At 42.7% G+C, this 21,440-nt stretch overlaps 1 long non-coding RNA gene and 1 other non-coding gene across 2 annotated transcripts in view; one reads left to right on the top strand and one right to left on the bottom strand.

Annotated features, from left to right (window-relative positions):
* Positions 1 to 757: 757 nt before the first annotated feature.
* LOC123726125 (uncharacterized) overlaps positions 758 to 21,440 on the top strand; it is a 55,186-nt gene continuing 34,503 nt past the window's right edge. The window contains exon 1 of the long non-coding RNA XR_006758453.1: positions 758 to 1,005. This is a non-coding gene — a long non-coding RNA (uncharacterized lncRNA). The remainder of the gene's footprint in view (positions 1,006 to 21,440) is intronic.
* LOC123726273 (5.8S ribosomal RNA) lies at positions 12,415 to 12,568 on the bottom strand. Its single transcript, XR_006758663.1, has one exon. It is a non-coding gene; the product is annotated as a 5.8S ribosomal RNA (ribosomal RNA).

Raw genomic sequence — 21,440 nt, forward strand, 5'->3', positions numbered from 1 at the left:
AGATAAACTTCGGGCCAACTGGGGGCCCAAGGCTGGTTAGGAGACACTGCTAGAGAAACTGTAATTGTGATGAACTGAGAGAATATTAGGGTAGCACTGTAATTCATTAGTCGTATGCTGTCTGCCTCTGTTCTTACCTCTTTCCCTTTCTGTCTTTTACACCTTTCTCCCCACCTCGTCTTTCTTCCTCGTTTTATAATGCACACCATATGTGCATTGAAGTACATATTGAATTTAAATGTATAACATAATATTACAATTATCATAATAGTACTGCATGTATTATGTATTTATAAACCTGGATAAGGAACTTCTTTCAATAAAGCATTTCACATTCTCAACTGATTGAAATTAAGTATCTCAATGAAATACTATCCTGTATCCTCAGATTAATGCAGATGAAGGGAGTTAGATATGTATAGGTTTCATTTTCTGTATATATGAATTACAAATCAGCCTTTACTTAATAAATCATCAATCAATCAATCAATCAATCACATGTATTTATAAAGCCCTTCTAACATCAGCTGATGTCACAAAGTGCTGTACAGAAAACCAGCCTAAAACCCCAAACAGCAAGCAATGCAGACAGATAAGATCTAAACCAGGTCAGAACTTGTCCATGTAGACCAATTTGGGTTTCCAATCTCTCCAAAAGAATGTGGTGATAGATGGAATCAAAAGCACAGCCTCGGACTGACGCCATTAAAAGGTAATTTACCACCTTCACGAGTGCCGTCTCAGTGCTATGATGGGGTCTAAAACCAGACTGAAGCGTTTCGAAGACATTGTTTGACTTCAGGAAGGCAGTGAGTTGCTGCGCAACAGCTTTTTCTGAAGTTTTTGAGAGGAATGGGAGATTCGATATAGGCCGATAGTTTTTTTATTTTCTGGGTCAAGGTTTGGCTTTTTCAGGAGCGGCTTTATTACTGCCTGTTACGTACACCACTTGGCAGAGGGAACGCAACACCCTGCTACAACTCAACTCCCCATGGAGTGAAAAAGGTATGTGATTGTAGGTGTGGGGAAAGACGACAGAGGCTGAGAAAAATGACCGTTTACAGGGAATTTATTTCCTTCACACGGTAAAGTGGAGAAAAGAGACTGGACAGAACCAAAGCAAAGAAAGTTAAAGTTAAAGAGCCCCCTCTCCTACCTTACCTACCTACCCACTACTTACCTAATCTTAGCACCACCTGGAGCGCTAACCAAAAAACAGGAGGTGGTCTGCCCAGGTCTTACCTAGTGTGCATAGATAGAGTAAATACTACGGGTTATGTACAGTTGAAGTCAGAAGTTTACATAAACTAGTTTTAATGACTCCAAAGTAAGTGTTTCAACCGCTCCACAAATTTCTTCTTAACTAACTATAGTTTTGGCATGGCGGTTAGCACATCTACTTTGTGCATGACACAGATAATTTTTACAACAATTGTTTACAGACAGATTATTTCACTTATAATTCACTGTATCACAATTCCAGTGGGTCAGAAGTTTACATACACTAAGTTGAATGTGCCTTTAAACAGCTTGGAAAATTCCAGAAAATGATGTCATGGCTTTAGAAGCTTCTGATAGGCTAATTGACATAATTTCAGTCAATTGGAGGTGTACCTGTGGATGTATTTCAAGGCCTACCTTCAAACTCAGTGCCTCTTTGCTTGACATTTTGGGAAAATCAAAAGAAATCAGCCAAGACCTCAGAAAAAAAATGGTAGACCACAACTTTCCAGTTTTGTGTTCTGTTTTTGGCCGTGGCATTTTTGCTTCAGACTATTTTTAAAGGAAGCAATCAGTGACACAGGTGGCCTGCATTTTCCCTGACCGAGAGGTTTTGTTTTGCCCGTAATATTAAAATGTTTAAATATATTTTTGTAAAACTATTTAACCTTTATTTAACCAGCAAGTCAGTTAAGAACAAATTCTTATTTACAATGATGGCCTACACCACCCAAACCCAGATGACACTAGGCCAATTTTGTGCCGCACTATGGGACTCCCAATCATGGCCGGTTGTGATACAGCCTGGATTCGAACCAGGTGTCTGTAGTGATGCTTCTAGCAGTGAGATGCAGTGCCTTAGACAGCTGCGTCACTCGGGAGCCATCTTAGGTCCTTAAGACATGAAAACATAAAAATAATAATAATAATAAAAAACAAAAAATACATAAGAAATACGTACGAAATCTGTAAGAAATAAGGGAACACTACAGCTTACTGCACTCTGGGAACTCCCGGGAAAAATCCAGCAAAGGCAAAGGCGGTACTCAAGACGAGCCACTCTGTCAAATTATTCTTTAATTATTTAATGATTTGGCTAGCATTTGGTTATGCAAATGTAGAATACAATTTTAAATAGAATCTTAATATTTGGAAATGCATGAAGTATGAGTGGATGGTTTTGGTTTTTGCACCAACTGTTATTTTGGTAACTATGGTAGACGTTTAAAAAATGGTGTTTCCGCAACTGAGAAAAAGTGCGTTGATGTTTTATTAATATGTTATAAATATTTAAGAGTCTTAGAAATGAAGTCATGCAGCATTAATAAAGAACTATACATAATATAAAATCTGCAACATCAGGGTCTCTCTCTCTCTCTGCATGATCAAATCAAATCAAATCAAATGTATTTATAAAGCCCTTCTTACATCAGCTGATATCTCAAAGTGCTGTACAGAAACCCAGCCTAAAACCCCAAACAGCAAGCAATGCAGGTGTAGAAGCACAGTGGCTAGGAAAAACTCATAGAAAGAACCTAGGAAGACCTAGAGAGACCTAGAGAGGAACCAGGCTATGAGGGGTGGCCAGTCCTCTTCTGGCTGTGCCGGGTGGAGATTATAACAGAACATGGCCAAGATGTTCAAATGTTCATAGATGACCAGCAGGGTCAAATAATAATAATCACAGTGGTTGTGGAGGGTGCAACAAGTCAGCACCTCTGGAGTAAATGTCAGTTGGCTTTTCATAGCCCATCATTCAGAGTATCTCTACCGCTCCTGCTGTCTCTAGAGAGTTGAAAACATCAGGTCTGGGACAGGTAGCACGTCCGGTGAACAGGTCAGGGTTCCATAGCCGCAGGCAGAAAAGTTGAAACTGGAGCAGCAGCACGGCCAGGTGGACTGGGGACAGCAAGGAGTCATTAGGCCAGGTAGTCCTGAGGCATGGTCAATTGGAGATGTATTGGAATATTCTACTGCTACTACTGCTACGTATAATAATCTATTAAACTCTGTTTTAAAGTGAAATGGCCTCTACAGGAGCTGTGTTCAGGATGAATATCTGTTCTGGCACACTGTTAGATTACTACACTGTAAGCCCCTACCTTTTAGGGACACACGTACAGAACATCTCTGTAGATGAGGCTCACACTGAAGTGTGACTGATTAAACACACTGTGATCCCTCCCTACCAAGGGCTCATCACATGGCTTCAGTAAACACAAGTTTTGCATATCGTCTCTGTTCACAAAAGCCTGTTCTTCACACAGCCTTCAGATAAGAGAAAATCCCACAAACCTATCTAATGAAACATCAAAATGCAAATCGATTCTTTTCATGAAAGTTTGTTCTTCACAGAGTCCACACACCTTCCAGATAAAACATGCAAAATGCAAATGAAAACATAAAAAAGGTGTATGGACCTTCCTGTCATCGACCATTATGTGAAGAACAGACTTTTGTGAACAGAGTTGATATTCAAAACTATGTTTGCTGAAGCCTTGTGAGAAGCCCTTGTTTGATAAGTAGTCACTGTGCTCTAGCAGCCACAAAGGGCTGTCAAACTCAATTAGCCTATTTTATGACAAGAATTTGAAACGAGTGGGCAAAACCGACACACTGCACAGTGTTGTGCCACACAATGTCATGGCAAGAACACATTCACAGTCATGCCAATTAATCTGCGCATGCCTAGGATATCTTTTCCTCCATCTTTACCAAAAAGTTACACTCGCATTTTATTTCTTTTTCTTTTTAAATACCTCCCCTAATTGTTGCAAAAACCAACAAATAAGTTTAAGAAGATAAGTTTAAGAAGATATGTAGACATAATCTCTTGGGAAGGCAGTAAAGTACAGTATTGAACAGTTTCTTACAGAACCCACCAGATTAGTCTGCAGGTTAGTCTTCAGTTTTTCTTTTAACCTCTTGGGGCTAGGTGGGACGCTAGCGTGCCACCCGTGGTGCACTCCATCAACAGCAGGTGCATTTCAAGAGCGGCAAATTTGAATCCAGATAAATGACAAAATTCAAATTTTTCAAAAATACAACTATGTTACACCATTTGAAAGATAAACATCTCCTTAATCTAACCACGTTTTACGATTTCAAAAAGGTTTTACGGCGAAAGCATAAATTTAGAGTATGTTAGGACAGTACATTTACAAGAGTTGTGTGTAATGTTTTGTCAAGTCAAAGACAGGGTCACCAAAACCATAAAACCAGCTAAAATGATGCACTAACCTTTTACAATCTCCATCAGATGACACTCCTAGGACATTATGTTAGACAATGCATGCATTTTTAGTTCTATCAAGTTCATATTTATATCCAAAAACAGCGTTTTACTATGGCATTGATGTTGAGGAAATCGTTTCCCTCCAATAACCGGCAGTCAAGTCAGCGTCAGAAATTAAATAATTAAAATTAGAAAACATTGGTAAAATATTATATTGTCATTTAAAGAATTATAGATTTACATCTCTTGAACGCAATCAACTTGCCAGATTTAAAAATAACCTTACTGGGAAATCACACTTTGCAATAATCTGAGCACTGCGCCCAGAAAAATACGCGTTGCGATACAGACTAGACGTCATGTTGGGGAGATCTAAAATCGAAAATACTATGTAAATAATCCATTACCTTTGATTCTCTTCATCAGATGTCACTTCCAGGTATCACAGGTCCATAACGAATGTAGTTTTGTTCAAAAAAGCTCATCATTTATGTCCAAAAATCTCCGTCTCGTTAGCACATGATGTAAGCCAGCCGGACTTCTCGTCATGAACGAGGGGAAAAAATATATTTCCGTTCGTTCAAACATGTCAAACGTTGTATAGCATAAATCATTAGGGCCTTTTTAACCAGAACATGAATAATATTCAAGGTGGACGAATGCATACTCTTTTATAACGTATTGGAACGAGGGTACCCAACATGAACTAGCGCGCCAGGTGTCTAATGGGACATCACCGTTCCATGGCTCTTGTTCGGTCAGATCTCCCTCCAGAAGACTCAAAACACTTTGTAAAGGCTGGTGACATCTAGTGGAAGCAATAGGAAGTGCCAAAATATTCCTAAACCCCTGTGTTTTTCAATGGGATAGGTTTAAAGTCAATACAACACATCAGGTATCCACTTCCTGTCAGAAAATGTCTCAGGGTTTTGCCTGCCAAATGAGTTCTGTTATACTCACAGACACCATTCAAACAGTTTTGGAAACTTTAGAGTGTTTTCTATCCATATATAATAAGTATATGCATATTCTAGTTACTGGGTAGGATTAGTAACCAGATTAAATCGGGTAAATTTTTTTTATCCAGACGTGCAAATGCTGCCCCCTAGACCCAACAGGTTAACAGCTTGACATCTTAATGAAAAGTTATGCTTATGTTTCATAAATAGAAAATTAGTAATACTTATTAGAATAGTCATATTCCGTAGGCTATATAAATCAGCTCGTAAACTTGCAGGTACAGGACTCCCGAGTGGCGCATCCTGTAAAGGTGCTCCACGTTAAAAAAGAATTGCCGGCTTCCGGTTTAGCATGTGAATGGAGAAAAAACGTGTGGACGAGGCTCCTACGTATAAGTCAATTTTGCCAAATTTGTACTTTGCATTCCACTTTCTTACATATCAGATTTGATTGATGAGTTTGTAAGTTACCTTTTTGATTCAAATGTCACATGACCTGAGGAGCAGAAGACCTGTAACTAACATTTCAACCGCGATGGCAAACGTGAATGGTAATGACGCCGACTCCAGTCCAACCGTTACAGAGTCTCATGCGGTCACACTGACGACACTCATCTTCAGAACCCCCATACGGTTCTGGTCTCGGACATTACAGCCACCATTGCCACTCAGCTCAAAACTGCCATCGATGCTGCTCTGGTCCTCCTCTCCACCGTCCTGGACGGTGTCCGAAACGCTGCGGATGAACAAGGCCGCCGACTTTACGGCTTTGAACATGACCTGTGTGACTACACAAGACCGAAGACGTGGAATCCCGTTCTCGCCGTTACAATGTTCGGGTTGTTGGTATACCAGAGAAACTTGAAGGAGGAGACTCAGTTAAGTTCATGTCAGACTTCTTCCTGAAGGTGCTGGGTCCGGCCATCTTTCCATCACCCCCAAAGCTAGACAGAGCCCACAGTGTTGGCCCCTCCCCAGCGGGAAAAGACGACAACTCCAAGCCTAGAGTGTTTATTGTCTGTTTTCACTACTACCGTGACAAGGAGTGCATCCTCCAGAGGCAGGGCAGAGATCAGCTACATTTCGCTGGATGCAAGGTGTTCATCTTTCCTGACATCTGCTCGAGTGTTAGCAAGAGAAGAGCAAAATTCCTCAATGTGAAACGCCTTCATGAGAACAAAGTGAAATTCTCACTACGCTTCCCTGCTCGTCTCCACGTTGAACTCCACGTGAGAAGCTACAGTTCGACTCCCACGAGGACGCCCAGTGTTAGTTCAACAGTCACTTCTGAGCTGTATCTTGGATCTATGACATACTCTTTTGCCTAGCCGTCGCAAAACACCAGTCTCAACATCAACAGTGAAGAGTCGACTCCGGGATGCTGGCCTTCTAGGCAGAGTTGCAAAGAAAAAGCCATATCTCAGACTGGCCAATAAAAATAAAAGATTAAGATGGGCAAAAGAACACAGACACTGGACAGAGGAACTCTGCCTAGAAGGCCAACATCCCAGAGTCGCTTCTTCACTGTTGACGTTGAGACTGGTGTTTTGTGGGTACATTTAATGAAGCTGCCAGCTGAGGACTTGTGAGGCGTCTGTTTCTCAAACTAGACACTCTAATGTACTTGTCCTCTTGCTCAGTTGTGCACCGGGGTCTCCCACTCCTCTTTCTATTCTGGTTAGAGTGTGAAGGGAGTAGTACACAGCATTGTATGAAATCTTCAGTTTCTTGGCAATTTCTCGCATGGAATAGCCTTCATTTCTCAGAACAAGCATACACTGACGAGTTTCCGAAGAAAGTATTTTGTTCTGGCCATTTCGAGCCTGTAATCCAACCCACAAATACTGATGCTCCAGATACTCAACTAGTCTAAAGAAAGCCAGTTTTGATGCTTCTTTAATCAGAACAAAAGTTTTCAGCTGAGCTAACATAATTGCAAAAGGGTTTTCTAATGATCAATTAGCCTTTTAAAATGATAAACTTGGATGAGCTAACACAACGTGCCATTGGAACACAGGAGTGATGGTTGCTGATAATGGACCTCTGTACGCCTATGTAGATATTCCTCAAAAAAATCTGCCGTTTTCAGCTACAATAGTCATTTACAACATTAACAATGTCTACACCGTATTTCTAATCAATTTGATGTCAATTTCATGGACAAAAAAGGTGTTTTTCTTTTAAAAACAAGGACATTTCTAAGTGACCCCAAACTTTTGAACGGTAGGATATATATTTGCAATATTATATATATATATAGATATATTCAACTGTATATATACAGTTGAAGTCAGAAGTTTACATACACTTAGGTTGGAGTCATTAAAACTCATTTTTCAACCACTCCACAAATTTCTTGTTGACCTCTATGGGCTAGGCGGGACGTAATCGTCCCACCTACGTAACAGCCAGTGTAATCCAGTGGCGCGATTCTCAAATACCTTAAAAATCCTATTACTTCAATTTCTCAAACATATGACTATTTTACAGCAATTTAAAGACAAGACTCTCGTTAATCTAACCACACTGTCCGATTTCAAAAAGGCTTTACAACGAAAGCAAAACATTAAATTATGTCAGCAGAGTACCCAGCCAGAAATAATCAGACACCCATTTTTCAAGCTAGCATATAATGTAACAAAAACCCAGAAGACAGCTAAATGCAGCACTAACCTTTGATGATCTTCATCAGATGACAACCCTAGGACATTATGTTATACAATACATGCATGTTTTGTTCAATCAAGTTCATATTTATATCAAAAACCAGCTTTTTACATTAGCATGTGACGTTCAGAACTAGCATACCCCCCGCAAACTTCCGGAGGAATTTACTAACAATTTATTAAATTACTCACGATAAACGTTCACAAAAAGCATAACAATTATTTTAAGAATTATAGATACAGAACTCCTCTATGCACTCGATATGTCCGATTTTAAAATAGCTTTTTGGTGAAAGCACAATTTGCAATATTCTAAGTACATAGCCCAGCCATCATGGGCTAGCTATTTAGACACCGGGCAAGTTTAGCCTTCACCAAAATCAGATTTACTATTACAAAACTTTGATTACCTTTTGTTGTCTTCGTCAGAATGCACTCCCAGGACTGCCACTTCAATAACAAATGTTGGTTTGGTCCAAAATAATCCATCGTTATATCCGAATAGCGGCGTTTTGTTCGTGCGTCCCAGACACTATCCGAAATGGTAAATCAGGGTCGCGCGCATGGCGCAATTCGTGACAAAAAAATTCTAAATATTCCATTACCGTACTTCGAAGCATGTCAACCGCTGTTTAAAATCAATTTTTATGCAATTTATCTCGTAAAAAAGCGATAATATTCCGACCGGGAATCTCCTTTTCGGAAAACAGAGGAAAAAACACAAAGACGGGGGCGGCCAGTGCACACGCCTAAGCCCACAGTCCCTTGATCGGCCACTTGAGAAAGGCGATAATGTGTTTCAGCCTGGGGCTGGAATGACGACATTCAGGTTTTTCCCGGGCTCTGAGAGCCTATTGGAGCCGTGGGAAGTGTCACATTACCGCAGAGATCCTTTGTAATGGAATGAGATGTCAAAGAAAGACAATAAATGGTCAGACAGGCCACTTCCTGTAAAGGAATCTCTCAGGTTTGACCTGCCATTTGAGTTCTGTTATACTCACAGACACCATTCAAACAGTTTTAGAAACTTTGGAGTGTTTTCTATCCAAAGGCAATAACTATATGCATATTCTAGTTACTGGGCAGGAGTAGTAACCAGATTAAATCGGGTACGTTTTTTATCCAGCCGTGTCAATACTGCCCCCTAGCCCTAACAGGTTAACAAACTACAGTTTTGGCAAGTCGGTTAGGACACTACTTTGTGCATGACACAGGTAATTTTTCCAACAATTGTTTACAGACAGAGTATTTCACTTATAATTCACTGTATCACAATTCCAGTGGGTAATAAGTTTACATACATTAAGTTGACTGTGCCTTTAACCTCTATGGGCTAGGTGGGACGCTAGCGTGCCACCCGTGGTGCACTCCATCAACAGCAGGTGCATTTCAAGAGCGGCAAATTTGAATCCAAATAAATGTCAAAATTCAAATTTTTCAAACATACAACTATTTTACACCCTTTGAAAGATAAACATCTCCTTAATCTAACCACGTTTTCCGATTTCAAAAAGTTTTTACGGCGAAAGCATAAATTTAGAGTATGTTAGGACAGTACATTTACAAGAGTTGTGTGTAATGTTTTGTCAATTCAAAGACAGGGTCACCAAAACCATAAAACCAGCTAAAATGATGCACTAACCTTTTACAATCTCCATCAGATGACACTCCTAGGACATTATGTTAGACAATGCATGCATTTTTAGTTCTATCAAGTTCATATTTATATCCAAAAACAGCGTTTTACTATGGCATTGATGTTGAGGAAATCGTTTCCCTCCAATAACCGGCAGTCAAGTCAGCGTCAGAAATTAAATAATTAAAATTAGAAAACATTGGTAAAATATTATATTGTCATTTAAAGAATTATAGATTTACATCTCTTGAACGCAATCAACTTGCCAGATTTAAAAATAACCTTACTGGGAAATCACACTTTGCAATAATCTGAGCACTGCGCCCAGAAAAATACGCGTTGCGATACAGACTAGACGTCATGTTGGGGAGATCTAAAATCGAAAATACTATGTAAATAATCCATTACCTTTGATTCTCTTCATCAGATGTCACTTCCAGGTATCACAGGTCCATAACGAATGTAGTTTTGTTCAAAAAAGCTCATCATTTATGTCCAAAAATCTCCGTCTTGTTAGCACATGATCTAATCCAGCCGGACTTCTCGTCATGAACGAGGGGAAAAAATATATTTACGTTCGTTCAAACATGTCAAACGTTGTATAGCATAAATCATTAGGGCCTTTTTTAACCAGAACATGAATAATATTCAAGGTGGACGAATGCATACTCTTTTATAACGTATTGGAACGAGGATACCCAACATGAACTCGTGCGCCAGGTGTCTAATGGGCCATCATCGTTCCATGGCTCTTGTTCGGTCAGATCTCCCTCCAGAAGACTCAAAACACTTTGTAAAGGCTGGTGACATCTAGTGGAAGCAATAGGAAGTACCAAAATATTCCTCAGCCCCTGTGTTTTTCAATGGGATAGGTTTAAAGGTAATACAACACATCAGGTATCCACTTCCTGTCAGAAAATGTCTCAGGGTTTTGCCTGCCAAATGAGTTCTGTTATACTCACAGACACCATTCAAACAGTTTTAGAAAATTTAGGGTGTTTTCTATCCATATGTAATAAGTATATGCATATTCTAGTTACTGGGTAGGAGTGGTAACCAGATTAAATCGGGTATGTTTTTTTATCCAGCCGTGTCAATACTGCCCCCTAGCCCTAACAGGTTTTAAACAGCTTGGAAAATTCCAGAAAATTATGTCATGGCTTTAGAAGCTTTTGATAGGCTAATTGACATCATTTGAGTCAATTGGAGGTGTACCTGTGGATGTATTTCAAGGCCTACCTTCAAACTCAGTGCCTCTTTGCTTGACATTTTAGGAAAATCAAAAGAAATCAGCCAAGACCTCAGAAAAACAATTGTAGACCTCCACAAGTCTGGTTCATCCTTGGGAGCAATTTCCAAACGCCTGAAGACACCACGTTCATCTGTACAAACAATGGTACGCAAGTATAAACACCATTTGACCACGCAGCCGTCATAACACTCAGGAAGGAGACGCGTTCTGTCTCCTAGAGATGAACGTACTTTGGTGCAAAATGTGCAAATCAATCCCAGAACAACAGCAAAGGACCTTGTGAAGATTCTGGAGGAAACACGTACAAAAGTATCTATATCCACAGTAAAACGAGTCCTATATCGACATAAACCTAACACCTAACCCTAACCCGCAGCAGCTCCACCCGGGCCCGCGCCCTAGGCTTCCGTGCACACCGCGGTAGCCCTCGAGGCTCAGGTGGCCAGCGACGGCCGGGTATGGGCCTGACGCTCCAGCACCATGCACCTTTTCTGGGGTCTGATGAGCGTCGGCATCGAGCGCCTTAACCCGGTGTTCGGTTCATCCCGCAGCGCCAGTTCTGCTTATCAAAAGTGGCCCACTAGGCAGCTCGCATTCCACGCCCGGCTCCAGCGAGCCGGGCTTCTAACCCATTTCAAGTTTGAGAATAGGTTGAGATCGTTTCGGTCCCAAGACCTCTAATGATTCGCTTTACCAGATAAAACTGCGAAACTTTGAGCACCAGCTATCCTGAGGGAAACTTTGGAGAGAACCAGCTTCTAGATGGTCGGATTAGTCTTTCGCCCCTATACCCAGGTCGGATGACCGATTTGCACGTCAGGACCGCTACGGACCTCCAACAGAGTTTCCTCTGGCTTCGCCCTGCCCAGGCATAGTTCACCATCTTTCGGGTCCTATCGCAAGCGCTCACGCTCCACCTCACCGATAGAGCGGGCAAGACGGGCCGGAGGTGCGCCTGGCCTCACAGGGCTGGTATCCCACCCCAGTCGCCGCGCGCCGGCCCTCACTTTCATTGCGCCACGGGGTGTGTTCAGAGAAAGCCCTCTGTCTTGCTCGTGCGTTACACTCCTTGGTTCGTGTTTCAAGACGGGTCGGGTGGGTTGCCGACATCACCTCTGACCTTTGGCGCCAGTTTCCATGAGCCGATCCCCGCCCTTGCGACGCAACGCGGTCGGGTGCGCACGGAGGACAGTCCGACCCAGTTGACAGTCGCGCTGGGGCCAGGGGGCCCTGTGTCCCCCCGCAGGGGGACGTGACGCAGCGGGTACTAAGTCCTTACTCACCTTCTCAAACCGGTTCAGGTCGGCGGTCGGAGCTCCGCGGCCCAAACCTAATCCCGAGCGCTACCCCGAGAACCGCATGCGTAACGTGGGCAGCACGGAGAGACAGAGTCCACTGGCAGTCGTGCCCGACCATGCGGGGAATGTGGGCGCCTGATGGCAATGCGACCCTCAGACAGGCGTAGCCCCAGGAGGGACCTGGGGCCGCAAGGTGCGTTCGAAGTGTTGATGATCAATGTGTCCTGCAATTCACATTAGTTCTCGCAGCTAGCTGCGTTCTTCATTGATGCACAAATCGAGTGATCCACCGCTAAGAGTTGTACTCTTGTTTTTCAGTTGTACGCAGAGGCTAGTGGCTAGGCGGAGTTGGGGAGGTTGCCCTCCTTTCCCCCGCCCGTCCTTTGCCAGAGTGAGAGGCCACAGTTTACGGAGCAACAAGGTTCGAGGTTGAATGAAAAGCATCCGGGTGCTCCACCACTGGGTTGGGTTAGCCATCCAAAAGCACAAAACCAGCTAAAATTATGCACTAACCTTTGACGATCTTCATCAGATGACACTCCTAGGACATTATGTTAGACAATACAGGCATCCACAAAACGCTGAAATATGTTAAAAATATTATCTTACCTTTGCTGATCTTCGGCTGAATGCACTCGGAAGGTCTCCCACTTCCACAAGAAATGTTCATTTGTTCGATATAGTCCATCATTTATGTCGAAATAAATCAGTTTTGATGGCGCGTCCAGATCCCCATTCCAAAATGCATCTATCCACCGTCGACGAAAGGTTATAAAGTTCCCTCAGCGTTTATAGAAACATGTCAAACCATGTTCACAATCAATCTTTAGGGTGTTATAATCGTAGAATTGCGATAATATTCCAACCGGATAATAGCAGATTCATTACAGAAGAAAAAGAAAAATGGCTAATCCTTCGTGAGCACGCGCGAGGTAAGTCAATGACCCCAGGTCGACCACATACTGTTCCGGGTATTGTTCAATCAAATTGCATTGTAGAAGCCTCAAACGAGGTTCTAATGACTGTTGACATCTAGTGGAAGCCTTAGGAAGTGCAATATGACATCACAGATACTGTAGTTTAGACAGAACATAATTTGAAATGACTACAACCCTCTGAGGTCCAACTTCCTGGTTGGATTTTTCTCAGGTTTTTGCCTGCCATATGAGTTCTGTTATACTCACAGACATCATTCAAACAGTTTTAGAAACTTTAGGGTGTTTTCTATCCAAATAAAACAATTATATGCATATTCTAGTTTCTGGGCAGGAGTAATAACCAGATTAAATTGGGTATGTTTTTTTATCCGGATGTGAAAATACTGCCCCCTACCCTAGAGAGGTTAATACATTAAGGGGGGTTCTAGGGCTCCATGCCTGGGTAGTGAGCACCCTCCACCTGGGTTATGCCAATGGCGCTACTGGTCATTTTATGCCATTTTTAGAAAATCTTCAGAAAAATGACAGAGTCCCAATTTCTGTTTGGCCGTGCGCCTGGTGATTGAACGGGTTCCCAGGCGTAGATTTAGAAAATACTTTTTAATACATTTAGGGGGGTGCATTTTAGGAGGTTTTCAATCCCCAGCACCTGGGAACCCAATGTAAGTCAATGCCAGATATACTTCTCTCTCATTGCACTAAGTCCAGACTTCTCTGTCATTGCACTGTTGCACTGCATGTTTTGCCGTGCGCCTGGTGATTGAATGGGTTACCAGGTCTATATTTTTGGATGGTTCTTAATGGCTTCAGGGGGGTGATGGTCCATGCCCGGGTTGGGAGCATCCCACACCCGGGCTAAGTCAATGGGGGACGCCCCTGGTCATTTTAAGCCGTTTTTAATTCCCCGTACCTGTGAACCCAATGCAAGTCAATGACAGAGTTATACTTCTCTCTCATTGCACTAAGTCCAGACTGTGCGCCTGGTGATTGAACGGGTTAGCAGGTGTCTCCAGATCTCCATGCCTCTGGGCTTACTCTCTCTGCCCTGCCTGCCCGCCTGCCTGCCCTCTCTCTCGGCCTGTCACTTCAGCTTGGTGCAACTGGTACCCTATAACACCCTGGTCATTCAGACCGCCAGGCCTCCATACATTGTCAACCATGACCAAATGACACACAAAGACAAGGGTGAATTTAAAATAAATGTACTTCATTTATCAGTGAATCATGGATTGATTTGTCCCTCAATTAGTGACCAGGCCCGGCTGGTGTTATGAGGCAAATTATGGTACCAGTAGTACCGTGCCTGTGTTTCAAGGGAGTGACACATATGGCTGGCCACGGATCCATGGTCTGTAAGCAACCCTTGATTAAAGTTCATTGTAGCAACGCTTCGTCGAAGTGTAACGAAGGTCACTTTACTTCCAATGCCGAACTCGGCAAATATCTGGCCCACATACTGACCGAGATTATCGTACGTTTTGCCGCAGGATGTGAAAATTAACGATTCTGTGCATGAGGTAATTCCACTCAGATGAGGCCTGATCTGATGGAATCGTTTAAGCCAAGTGTAACCCTCCTCAGACATCACAATTCTGCACTCACCGAAGCTATAGTTCGTTTTGTGGCTTGCAACGCAGAGCTGGTAACCCCCACTTTCCTGGGTTACTTCTGTAAAATCCCTCTCATTGAACATGTTGACTGGGGATCGTCTAGTGCCATTAAATATGGCCAACCGGCTGGACATGAGAGCCGCAAACCTACGTCTGTCAGAGCAGGTGGCTCGGACCTCCAGTCTACTGAGAACCGAAGGAATAGCTTGATTACTTAGCTCGACAAACCGGCTTAACTCTGCACCGTTTGCAAAATTTTGCCCTGTGCTCTCTCTGGGTCTGCCGCGAATCCCGATCCATCTTTGCCAAGCAAACACCGTTCTAATTCCACTGGCTTTAGACTAACTGAAGAAGATAATTCAGGAAACTTCGAACATCGGCCCGGTAGATTTTTAATGTGGATGGTGCCAAACCACGGTCTTCACATTGGCCATACCACTCAGACACATGTCTGTAATTATCCAGTGAATTGAATTCCTCTGACATAATGCAGAGGAATTCCTGTACTTGGGAAACACTGGTGTGACTATTGTCAATTCGTTTCACTGAAGGGTTTTTACCCAGAATAAAGTGTTCATATTTAGTCAAAATTGCATTCCCCCGACCTTCAATTCTGGATGATTCACCGTCGACTTCATCACTCTCGCTGTTTGTTGAAGTCGCCCCAATGCTCCCTCGTTCCAACCGTGGTTCCCCACCGCTCTGACTGGTTGCCTGCGCCACTGCCGCCACCGCCTGCTCACTCTCAACCCCCTGCAAAGTCACAGGGTTCTCCCTGTGCTCAAGCCGTATTCCACCACCATTGATCCGCTGCATGTACTGCCCTGATTCTGCCTGCTGTCTTAGGGTTAGGGGTTACTTTTTTAGGGTTAGCGGTTAAGGTCAGGTTTTAGTGATTTCATTGTCATCCAGACGTCAAAATACTGCCCCCAGCCAAAAGAGGTTAATTACAGGTGGTAAGGCAACAAAATAGGAAAAATGCCAAGGGGGGTGAATACGTTCGCAAGCCACTGCATGTAGACAGCTACGAAAAACACAGATGAAAACTCTCTAGACAGATAGTGTGGTCTACAGTTTATCATGAGATACTCTACCTCAGGCGAGCAAAACCTCAAGACTTCCTTAGATGTCATGCACCAGCTGTTGTTTACAAATATACATAGACCACCACCCCTTGTCTTACCAGAGGCTGCTGTTCTATCCTGCCGATAGAGTGTAAAACCCTCCAGCTGTATGTTGTTCATGTCGTTGTTCAGCCATGACTCAGTGAAACCTAAGATATTACAGTTTTTAATGTCCATTAGTAGTTTAATCTTGCTCGTAGTTCATCGATTTTATTTTCCAATGATTGCACGTTGGCCAGTAGAACGGGTGACAATGGGGGTTTATTCGCTCGCCTATGAATTCTCAGAAGGCAGCCCAACCTTCGCCCCCTTTTCCTCCGTCTTCTCCTTACACAAATGACGGGGATATGGGCCTGTTCCCGGGAAAGCAGTATATCCTTCATGTCAGACTCGTTAAAGGAAAAAGCTTCGGCCAGTTTGTGGTGAGCAATCGCTGTTCTGATATCCAGAAGTTAATTTTGGTCATAAGAGATAGTAGCAACAGCATTATGTTCAAAATAAGTTAAAAAATAAGTTACAAACAACGCAAAAAACAAACAAATAACACAGTTGGTTGGAGCACGTAAAACGTCAGCCATCCTCTCCAGCACCATTCTACCTGAGGTTGCTAGTTAGCCAAAAGCCTATTACCAACCCTGAGTAAACTTTAAAAAATGTAAAATTATTACCATATAAAATGCTATTTTACAGTAAACAATTTTACAAGAGATTTTCAGCACGCTTATAAGGAAGCGTGCTATGCAATCTTGCTGGCTTTCAGCCAAGAGACAGCGGCCCGAATCATGGAAGTGTACGCAGCCTAACAACGATGTTGCACCGCGGCTGGAGCCCTGGGAGAACCCTGTGTATTTCCAGTGTGTGGGAAGTGAGTTGTCCGTGGATCAGCAGCTGTTGGACGAGAGTGAGCAGGCAGTGGCGACTGCGCCGGTGCAGTCAACCAGTCAGATCGGTGGTGAACCATGCTTGGAACCGAGGGAGCAAGGCTGCGCGGAGGCGACTTCCACGGAGAGCGAGAGCGATGAAGGCGGCGGTGTGGATTCCGGAATTGAAGGTTGGAGAAATGTAATTTTGACTGAATATGAGCACTTTGCTACGGGTAGAAACCCTTCAGTTAAACGAATTGACAATTGTCGCACCAGTCTATCCCGAGTACGGAAATTCCTCCGCTATATGTCAGAGGGCAAGGCCGATGAAGGACTGTGTTCTCTGGATAACTACAGACGTGCGTCTGAGTGGTACGGTCAATGTGAAGACCGTTGTTTGGCACCATCCACATTAAAAATATACCGATCCGATGTTCGAAGTTTCTTGAACTATCTCATTCAGTTCCGGCCAGATGGTCTGCAGGCTAGAGCCAGTAAAATTCGAAAGTTGTTACTCTGCTTGGCAAAGATGGACAGGGATTCGCGGCAGAGCCAGGCAACACACAGGGCAAAATTCCGCAAACGCTGCAGGGACGAGGTGCTCAGCGCTGCGGAGTTAAGCCGATTTGTTGAGCAAAGAAATCAAGCTATTCCTTCGGTTCTAAGTAGGCTGGAGGTCCAAGCCACCTGCGCTGATAGACGTAGGTTTGCGGCTCTCATGTCCAGCCGGTTGGCCATCTTTAATGGCACTCGATGATCCCCAGTCACCATCTTCAGTGAGAGGGAATTTACTGAAGTAACCCCGGAAAGTGGGGGTTATCAGATGTCTATTTCAAGCCACAAAACGAACTATAGCTTCGGTGAGTGCAGAATTGTTCTATCTGGGCAGGAATACACTTGGCTTAACCTGTTAGGGCCAGGGGGCAGTATTGACACGGCTGGATAAAAAACATACCCGATTTAATCTGGTTACCACTCCTACCCAGTAACTAGAATATGCATATACTTATTACATATGGATAGACAACACCCTAAAGTTTCAAAAACTGTTTGAATGGTGTCTGTGAGTATAACAGAACTCAAATGGCAGGTCAAAACCTGAGAGATTCCTTTACAGGAAGTGGCCTGTCTGACCATTTCTTGAACTTCTTTTCCATCTCTATCTTTTACTAAGGATCTCTGCTCTAACGTGACACTTCCTACGTCATCCATAGGCGCTCAGAGCCCGGGAAAAACCTGAATGTCGTCATCCCAGCCCCAGGCTGAAACACATTATCGCCTTTCTCAAGTGGCCGATCAAGGGACTCTGGGCTTAGGCGCATGACCTGACAGCCCCCGTCTTTGTGTGATTTGTTCCTCTGTTTGCCGAAAAGGAGATTCCCGGTCGGAATATTATCGCTTTTCTACGAGAAAAATGGCATAAAAATTGATTTTAAACAGCGGTTGACATGCTTCGAAGTACGGTAATGGAATATTTAGAATTTTTTTGTCACGAATTGCGCCATGCGCGACCCTTCTTTACCATTTCGGATAGTGTCTGGAACGCACGAACAAAACGCCGCTATTCGGATATAACGATGGATTATTTTGGACCAAACCAACATTTGTTATTGAAGTAGCAGTCCTGGGAGTGCATTCTGACGAAGACAACAAAAGGTAATCAAACTTTTATAATAGTAAATATGATTATGGTGAGTGCTAAACTTGCCGGGTGTCTAAATAGCTAGCCCGTGATGCCTGGGCTATGTACTTAGAATATTGCAAAATGTGCTTTCACCAAAAATCTATTTTAAAATCGGACATATCGAGTGCATAGAGGAGGTCTGTATCTATAATTCTTAAAACAATTGTTATGCTTTTTGTGAACGTTTATCGTGAGTAATTTAGTAAAATGTTAGCGAATTCCCCGGAAGTTTTCGGTGGGTATGCTAGTTCTGAACGTCACATGCTAATGTAAAAAGCTGGTTTTTGATGTAAATATGAACTTGATTGAACAAAACATGCATGTATTGTATAACATAATGTCCTAGGGTTGTCATCTGATGAAGATCATCAAAGGTTAGTGCTGCATTTAGCTGTCTTCTGGGTTTTTGTGACATTTTAACCTCTTGGGGCTAGGTGGGACGCTAGCGTGCCACCCGTGGTGCACTCCATCAACAGCAGGTGCATTTCAAGAGCGGCAAATTTGAATCCAAATAAATGTCAAAATTCAAATTTTTCAAAAATACAACTATTTTACACCATTTGAAAGATAAACATCTCCTTAATCTAACCACGTTTTACGATTTCAAAAAGGTTTTACGGCGAAAGCATAAATTTAGAGTATGTTAGGACAGTACATTTACAAGAGTTGTGTGTAATGTTTTGTCAAGTCAAAGACAGGGTCACCAAAACCATAAAACCAGCTAAAATGATGCACTAACCTTTTACAATCTCCATCAGATGACACTCCTAGGACATTATGTTAGACAATGCATGCATTTTTAGTTCTATCAAGTTCATATTTATATCCAAAAACAGCGTTTTACTATGGCATTGATGTTGAGGAAATCGTTTCCCTCCAATAACCGGCAGTCAAGTCAGCGTCACAAATTAAATAATTAAAATTAGAAAACATTGCTAAAATATTATACTGTCATTTAAAGAATTATAGATTTACATCTCTTGAACGCAATCAACTTGCCAGATTTAAAAATAACCTTACTGGGAAATCACACTTTGCAATAATCTGAGCACTGCGCCCAGAAAAATACGCGTTGCGATACAGACTAGACGTCATGTTGGGGAGATCTAAAATCGAAAATACTATGTAAATAATCCATTACCTTTGATTCTCTTCATCAGATGTCACTTCCAGGTATCACAGGTCCATAACGAATGTAGTTTTGTTCAAAAAAGCTCATCATTTATGTCCAAAAATCTCCGTCTTGTTAGCACATGATGTAAGCCAGCCGGACTTCTCGTCATGAACGAGGGGAAAAAATATATTTCCGTTCGTTCAAACATGTCAAACGTTGTATAGCATAAATCATTAGGGCCTTTTTTAACCAGAACATGAATAATATTCAAGGTGGACGAATGCATACTCTTTTATAACGTATTGGAACGAGGGTACCCAACATGAACTCGCGCGCCAGGTGTCTAATGGGACATCATCGTTCCATGGCTCTTGTTCGGTCAGATCTCCCTCCAGAAGACTCAAAACACTTTGTAAAGGCTGGTGACATCTAGTGGAAGCAATAGGAAGTGCCAAAATATTCCTAAGCCCCTGTGTTTTTCAATGGGATAGGTTTAAAGTCAATACAACACATCAGGTATCCACTTCCTGTCAGAAAATGTCTCAGGGTTTTGCCTGCCAAATGAGTTCTGTTATACTCACAGACACCATTCAAACAGTTTTAGAAACTTTAGAGTGTTTTCTATCCATATATAATAAGTATATGCATATTCTAGTTACTGGGTAGGATTAGTAACCAGATTAAATCGGGTACATTTTTTTTATCCAGACGTGCAAATGCTGCCCCCTAGCCCTAACAGGATATGGTAGCTTGAAAAATGGGTGTCTGATTATTTCTGGCTTGGTACTCTGCTGACATAATCTAATGTTTTGCTTTCGTTGTAAAGCCTTTTTGAAATCGGACAGTGTGGTTAGATTAACGAGAGTCTTGTCTTTAAATAGCTGTAAAATAGTCATATGTTTGAGAAATTGAAGTAATAGGATTTTTAAGGTTTTGAAAATCGCGCCACAGGCTTCAAGTGGCTGTTACGTAGGTGGGACGAATTCGTCCCGCCTAGCCCAGAGAGGTTAAACGATTCCATCAGATCAGGCCTAATCTGAGTGGAATCACCTCAGACACAACACTCTTCTTTTTCACGTCCTGCGGTCAACCGTACGGCAATCTCTGTGAGTATGTGGGCCAGCTATTTGAAGAATTTGGCATTGGAAGTAAAGTCACCTTCGGTACAATTCGACGAAGCGTTGCTACATTGAACTTTAATCAAGGCTCGGTTACAGACCGGGGGACTGTGGCTGACCATATGTGTCATTCTCTGGAAACCCAGGCACGGTACTACCGGTACCATAATTTGCCTCGTAATGCCAGCCGAGCGCGGACACTAATTGAGGGACAAATCAACCCATGATTCACTGATAAATAAAGACTATTTATTTGAAACTCACCCATGTCTTTGCGTGTGTCATTTGGTCATGGTTGAGAATGTATGATAGAGGGCAGGCAGGTGGGCAGGCAGGGTATAGAGAGTAAGCCCAGAGGAATGGAGATATGGAGCTCCCCTGGTAACCCAAAATAAAACATAGCCGATTTTCTGAGATATTTGGACTTAGTCGTTTTTCTGACCAGTTTGGACTTAGCCATTTTTCTGAAGATTTTTTAAAACTTCCATAAATCAGCCAGGCCGGCCCCCATTGACTTGGGCCCGTAGTAGGGTGCTCTCAGGGTGGGTTAGGGTTAGGGATTAGGGTTAGGGTTAGGGTTAGGTTTGAAAAAAGGGTTAGGGTTAGGGTTAGGGTTAGGGTTAGGGTTGAAAAAAAACAGACGAATCTGATATGCACTGGCACAGGGTTAGGGTTAGGGTTAGGTTTAAGAGGGTTTATGTTTGTGTTGGTGTCAAACCTTG

Source organism: Salmo salar, chromosome ssa13 (genome assembly GCF_905237065.1).
Source record: "Salmo salar chromosome ssa13, Ssal_v3.1, whole genome shotgun sequence".
Lineage (NCBI taxonomy): Eukaryota > Metazoa > Chordata > Actinopteri > Salmoniformes > Salmonidae > Salmo > Salmo salar.